This window comes from Orcinus orca, chromosome 19 (assembly GCF_937001465.1).
Source record: "Orcinus orca chromosome 19, mOrcOrc1.1, whole genome shotgun sequence".
Lineage (NCBI taxonomy): Eukaryota > Metazoa > Chordata > Mammalia > Artiodactyla > Delphinidae > Orcinus > Orcinus orca.
The window spans coordinates 53,692,486-53,699,092 of NC_064577.1; the positions used below are offsets into that span (position 1 = coordinate 53,692,486).

The 6,607-nt window shown below is 46.8% G+C and overlaps 1 long non-coding RNA gene across 1 annotated transcript; it reads right to left on the reverse strand.

Moving 5' to 3' along the window:
- Positions 1–1,317: 1,317 nt before the first annotated feature.
- On the reverse strand, positions 1,318–4,057 carry LOC125962031 (uncharacterized). Its single transcript, XR_007473322.1, has 4 exons — positions 4,015–4,057; positions 3,321–3,414; positions 3,112–3,198; positions 1,318–1,561 (listed from the first exon to the last, which is right to left on the reverse strand). It is a non-coding gene; the product is annotated as an uncharacterized LOC125962031 (long non-coding RNA).
- Positions 4,058–6,607: the final 2,550 nt, after the last annotated feature.

Here is a 6,607-nt window from a genome sequence, read left to right on the forward strand (position 1 = left end):
ATCAAATGCATCAGTAGGTTTATAGCCAATGGAGTCCTAGGAGAAGGGTCTACTTAACTGTATCAGTGGGAACTTGGAGATCAAAGAGAGTGAAGTCAATCTATGGCCTTCCTGAGTGCCAGGCAAGGAAATGGTCCTTGGCAAGACACCATCATCCCTACACACTCCTAAAGTCTTGAGAGAGGAAGGAGGCGCCTCCAGGGAGGCCCAGGAGAACTTGAGCTGTGGTGTCTGAGAATAAGCAGGCACTGTTTCTCAGGGTGCTGGCGACAGTCATCTGGGGGGGCCTGGAATCTGGTTGCTCCTTGATAGAGTCCCCCAGACACACCCCATCATCAGTGCACATTCAAGCCAAGATGATCAAATAAAGCTGCTGCCTCTGCCTGTTTCCTGAGCCCTCGAGTTTCCTCTTTACCTCAGTTTTCGATAGCTGTCTCTGGGATCTGAACTAGCTGAGGGCAAGGATTTAGTAGTTCTTTAATCCCCACCCCTGACCCACTGGCCGGAGTCCTCATCCTCTCCCTTTTCTGTCCTCCCTGGGTGACCAGTGCTCCCCTGCTGGCTCCCAGTGGCCTGAGTCCCTTGCTGTGTTATTCCACCAGGACTGTGCCCTCCCCAAGAGAATCTCTCAGTCCTGCTGTTTTGGAGAACTGGAGATGGGGTCCCTTCCTAGTTGCTGATACCTAAGCTAAATATAATAAAGCCATTCCAGCTGAGGGAGCAGGATGCTGTGGAATAGGAATGGCAAATTTGTAGAGTCAGTGAATAAACAGTTTAGCTTTTGCAGGCCATGTGGGCTTTGTGGCACTACTCAGCTCTGACCTCCTGGTGCTAAAGCAGGATAGTCAGTAAGGAAATGGACGAGTATGGCTGCATGTTGATAAAAGGTTACTTTCAAAAACAGGGGACCAGTTAGATTCGGCCTGTGGGGAGGTAGTTTGATGACCCCTGGTGTGGAAGAAAGAATACTAGGCAGGAAAAAACCTGCCCCTCCTTACCCCAGCACAGCCCTGACCTTAACCAGCTGTGTGGCTTTAGGCAGGTCACCTCTCACTTCCTTTCCCACCTCTTGCTCCTCCCCAAAGGAGTGTGCCTTAGAGAGGGTGATGGGTGACCCCAGCCACGCGCCTGACATCTTCAGTTGTCTTGTTCATTGGTGGCTAACAGTGCAAAGGTGGTGGAATCGGTGTTGACCATAACGACTATCATTTTGAGCATCTGTTATGAGATAACGTACATCCTCTCCCTAATCTTCACAACTCACCAAGGTACGTAATAGAATCCCTCTTTAACAGACGAGGAAACAGAGATCAGGGATGTTAAATAACTTGCCCAAGTTACAGAATGAGTAAGTCACAAAGTCAGGATTCAAATCCAGGTCCATTCAACCCCACCCAGTTTTCTCAGATGCCATGTGGTTTCCCATGTAGGTTTCACCTCTGTTCACTCTAAACCACTTGGCAGATGTTGTCTCTGGTACACTGCTCTCTACCCAGTTGCTGGAGTGATCAGATACAATCACTTCCATGTGAAATCTGTCCAATGGCTTTCCCTTCATACTCTGGAATAGAATAAAGACATTCCAATTAAATGAACAGAAGGATGTAGCTCCAAAGTCCTCACTGAGGCTTGTAAGACTCCTATCTCACTCCCACTCTTCTGACCTTTCCTCTCTGATTCACCTATTCCGTTCCAGACCCAGGCATTTTGCTTTGCCTAAAACATGTCAAGCAGACTCGCACATTGAGATCTTTGGGCTCATGGCTCTCCAGCTTGGAACACTATTCTCTCAGTATCTGAATGGCTCATTCCCTCATTGAATTGATGGTTTAACTTAAATGTCACCTCCTCAAAAAGAAGGCCATTTCCTGGCCATTCTATCCATCACTCTGTATCCTTACTTTTCTCTAGTGTTTTTTTGTAGCACCACCTATCACACTAAGCAATAATCATGTTTATCTGTGTTTTTTTCCCCTTCTTCTTCTCTCTTGCATGGTTAGGGCAAAGAATTTGTCTTATTCATTGATAAATGGTGCCTGACCTCATAGGCTTTCAATAACTATCTACTGATTGTTGAACAAATGAAAGAAGGTATTGGAATGAGGCAACAGAGTGTGACTGGCTTGGGATCAGTTGCTCACCACTCTGAAGGCAGTGATTTAAATCTCTCAGCAGTGAGAAGCCTAGTCTCTTAGTCCCCTAGGTGGAAGGAGAGTTTGCCTTTATCAGAAAAAATCAGGGTATTACTTTCTCTCACCCTTAGAAAGTACCCCAGACAAGAGAGGTGGTGCAAAACTGGGAAAGATTAGTCTCATGATTCTGAATGTCAGAGGTCATCTAGGGTCCAGAGTTTTCCAGATTCCAATCTCTGCTTGACCTCCTCCACTGCCTGTAGCATCCTTCTCTGCAGGGGCTGTTTCTGACCAGACTGTATACCACCACCAACCCCCACCCACCCAACCCCCTTCTCCTCAGGCTTGAAGGCAGCATGAAGACTTCAGATAAACACTTTTGGTGGAGAGACACTATTTTCATCCAAACCCTGACACTCGTTGGGTGAAGGGTCACAGAGCTAAAATACCTTGGCCAAGATCCCACCTCTAAGTTAATACCGCATCCGGTCCAGAGCCTAAGTCTCCTGAACACAAGACTGGTCTTAACTCCACACTCCATGCAACACGTGGTTATCAGCCAATAACACCCCAGGCTGCTCCTTTAGGAATCAATTCAATTCCACAAACGCTGACTGGGCACCCAAAGTGTGTCTGGCCTTGTAACTGGTCAGAATCTGGCTGCAGTGAGCAAAACAGTTGAGTCTCTGTCCTCAGAGAGTCTCCTGGAAGTTTGAACATGGAATAAATGCAGTAAGATTTTTTTTTTTTTGGTATTGAAATATTGACGAATGCAGTAATCAGTTTAACCTCAAAGAGGCTGTAAAGCGCCTTCTCAGAAGTTCCTCAAACAGTTATGCTTAGGCCTTACTCTGGCTATGATAGATATGATTTTTTATAAAAGGGGTGGAGAGAGAGAAGAAGGAAGAAGGAAGGAAGGGAGAGAAAAGGAAGGAGAGGATCATTAAGGGGTCTGTGGCTTCCTCCTTTCCCCCCTTACTTGTAAACATCTCTGCTTCTTTCAGGGAACTAAGGTGCAGGGTCCCTCTCCAGAAGCCTTTTCAGCATGGATCTCACCTATGAAGTCCTGGGATGAAACAAAAGAGCTGAATTATTTTTCCCACTCAGTTTCCCTTACCCGGCGCTCTGCTGCCCAGACTTCAACAACAAACTTCTACACGATCGTAGAAATTTTTCATTACTACTAACCCAACCAACAACGGACAGTCCCTCCATCAAAGGCTCATTTAACGTCTTCTGGATCAGGCTGGGTCAGTGATGGGGATTCAGATACCAACACAACCTGCAGGATCAGTAAGGGGACATGTAAGTCAGTCTCAACTGTGCCCAGCCTGGGCTCAGCCACACAGAGGTGACTGCCCGACCAGAAGAGTGCATGCTGCACTTTAGAAATCTTCACAAATCTTTCTTCTCCATCATGATGACACTAAAATTCAAAAAGAATGAAAAGAAAAGAGAGACAGACAGACAGACAGAGAGAGAGAGGCAGTACACAAGTGTACGGGCAGAAATATTGGGCAAGAGTTAATGTTCACATGGAAACAATTCTTGATTTCCTCCTATTTATATAAGCAAAAAGCAAAAGACAAGAGAGAAAGCAGAAAACAAGGTAAAACCTTGTCTCCTGAACTCTTTCTCTTTCCATCCTTCCCCATTCTCCCACTTCCCAAAAGGTAAAGATACACTTTACAGCCCCAAACTACTTGGAATCACGACTTTTCCTTTCCTTGTACAGAAAGGAAACCAGCATTCCCTCCACCCGACCCGGGATGCTGGCGCCCGAGTTCACTTGCCCACTCTGCCCACATTTTCCTGCCTGTTCCATGCAAAAGCAATTGTCTCCAAAGCCAATTACCGATATTCAGAACTGTGGTGTTCCTACCCTGGTTAGAGATGCCTCCATGAGAGCCGGGGGTGAGCTCCTGAGTTGAAAGAGAACCGAAGATTGCGGGTGGGGGTGGGGGGTGGGTGGGAGGTGGATGGAGGGAAACCCCTTCTCGAACCGCCACACGGTTCCGGTTCCCGTTGCCAAGGGAAACCGGGCTTTGTACGGGAGGCTAAGAATGGCCGCCTCTCCCACGGCCTGGCTGCAGGAGTGGCCAAAGCGCAGCGCAGGGCCGGGAGCAGAGCGGGGGTAAGAACCGAACAGGCTTAGGACAAAGAAATCCCTTTCACAGAATTAAAGAAATGGTTAAAAAAAAAAAAAAAATAGGGTCTTAGGAGGTGTTGGTGGGGAAGGAATAAGTTTATCGATGATGCTGTGATAGGATTTGAGTTCGCTTTTGTGCCCCTGCAAGGGGTGAGATTCAAATCTGGTCCTCAGAGGAGACAGAGAGGGGAGGTTGGAGGGGGCGTGTCTCCACCCTCCTGCAGTCCATGCTAAGCAGTAATCAGATCGATGACTATTTGGTTAACGTGCTTAGTCGAAGCTTGGAATGGATTATTTTGTCTAGGGATTCACTGGAGGAGCTTCTGGCTGTTTCCTAGAAGTCAGGTGGGGCCTGGCCAGGAGATGATAGTATACTTTGGATGGTCAAGCACACTGTCATTTGCCCCGCATCTTAGGGACTCTGTTGGCTTGCCTTTGGGGAAGAAATTCTTTTAAGGAATGTGGCCAAGGCGGCACATGCTTTGTGCATGCTTATTTTGAAAGCCATTTATCAAGCGTAGACCAGGTTGAACAGTAGTTTGGAGAGTTTGGATGGACCCCAATTCCTAGCCTAGTGCCTGGCACAGTGTAATTGCTCTATAAGCTGTTTGCTTTCTGAATGGTTGTCGAAAGACAGCTTGTTTCTAAGCGTCTTTTCTTTCCAGCAAGGTAGGGAGATGTATATTTGGTGGTGTAGTTGAGGCTCAGGGAATGCAGCTTACCTGTGGACTTGTGAAGGAATGGTAGTAGTAAAGAGACTCCAGCCCAGAGGCCGTTGTCTTTGACCGTGATGTCTAAAGGCTTTCTTTAAAATAGAGAAATTAAAAGCACTCTCTATCCAAATGTTGCTCTACAATAGGAAAAATGGCACATAAATAAAGAGAAACAAGGAACTGGTCACCTCTGCATCTGGTCTGGGCTAAACATGGGGTAAGGCTTTTCACACTGAGTTAAAATGAAGTATCAAGAAAACACACACACACACACACACACAACACACACACACACACACACACACACACGCACATACATTTACATGTATTTCCCTGTGAGATGGTGAGCTTTTTCCATCACTTTTTCTCTAAGGCTGTGCTCTGGCATTCATTGCTCCAGAAACGGCCCATCCCTCTCCCCAAGATCAGCTTCCACAGCACTTTTTAAAGGTCTTCCTCCTGATACTTATCACACTGACTTAGCCATGGGAGCCTGATTTAGTCATTAGTATGATCACAGGATGGTCCTCTACCAGAATAAAATCTCCTTAAGGGAAGGCACCATGTTTCATTCGTTTTCTGTCTCTTAAACACCTAGTAAGATGCCTCTTGCATAGTAGGTTCATTTACTTGAGTCAAGGGCGATGAGCCCATGCACTGAGTGTCAACTTTATTAGGCCCCAGGGAGGATTCAAGAGATATTGGAGGTATAGTATCTACCGGTTTTGCAAAGTTTCAGCTCTAGGTAAGATGAAGGACTTGGTCCTTCAATATTACTTAAGCCAATTGCAGTAAGTGTAGCTGAGAGTAATAAAAGTCATCATTTATTTATTGGACAAAAACGCACTCTCTTGGTGGTTCTGTCTGTTGGATCGTGACCTAGGGGCCCTAAGCTGCAAACAGGCCCAGTCAGGCTTTCAGGAACCATGCTTACTTCTCATCAATACCCTTGGCTTTTTTAGCCTGTCTCCTCTAAAGAAATCCGGGTTAAGGCACTTTTCCTCATGGTAAAAAGACCAGAACTAACCCCATCACGGCACTTTCCCTACTCTATGAGTCTACTTCTCTTTTACAAAAAGACTCATCTAAATCCATCAAAACCCACTATCAAAATGCACAAGTTACAACTGGCTCAATCGCCAAAAAACAGCGTTTTGGACATTCTTATCAGTTTGGGGCATCTGGGCCCAGGTTTTCTGCTCATTGTCTCCAGGGGATGCTGACATAGCACATACTTTGCATGCATGGAGCACTAACTTGTCAACCAGGGGAAGGTTCCAACCAGAAGGGGCAGGGTCTTGTCCTCCAAGGCCTCTCGGAAACAGCAGGTGGAGAGTGCTAGGTGCTGAGTAGCGTAGTAGGGGACTGATGCTTTCAGGTCATCTGAAGTTCACAGAGGATGACTGTTGCCCAGGGTTGCATGCTGAGTGAGCAGAGATGGGACTGGACCCTAAATCCTGGATGCCCCCTCATACCTTCCCGAGGGCTCTCTTGCCCCCAGGTCCCCCTCCCTGAGTGATCATCTGCGTTAATCATTCCATCTGGTCACTCCACTCTTCACAGTAAGGTGCTGCCACATCTGTCCATTGCCCAAGATCAAGTCTGTCTCACAG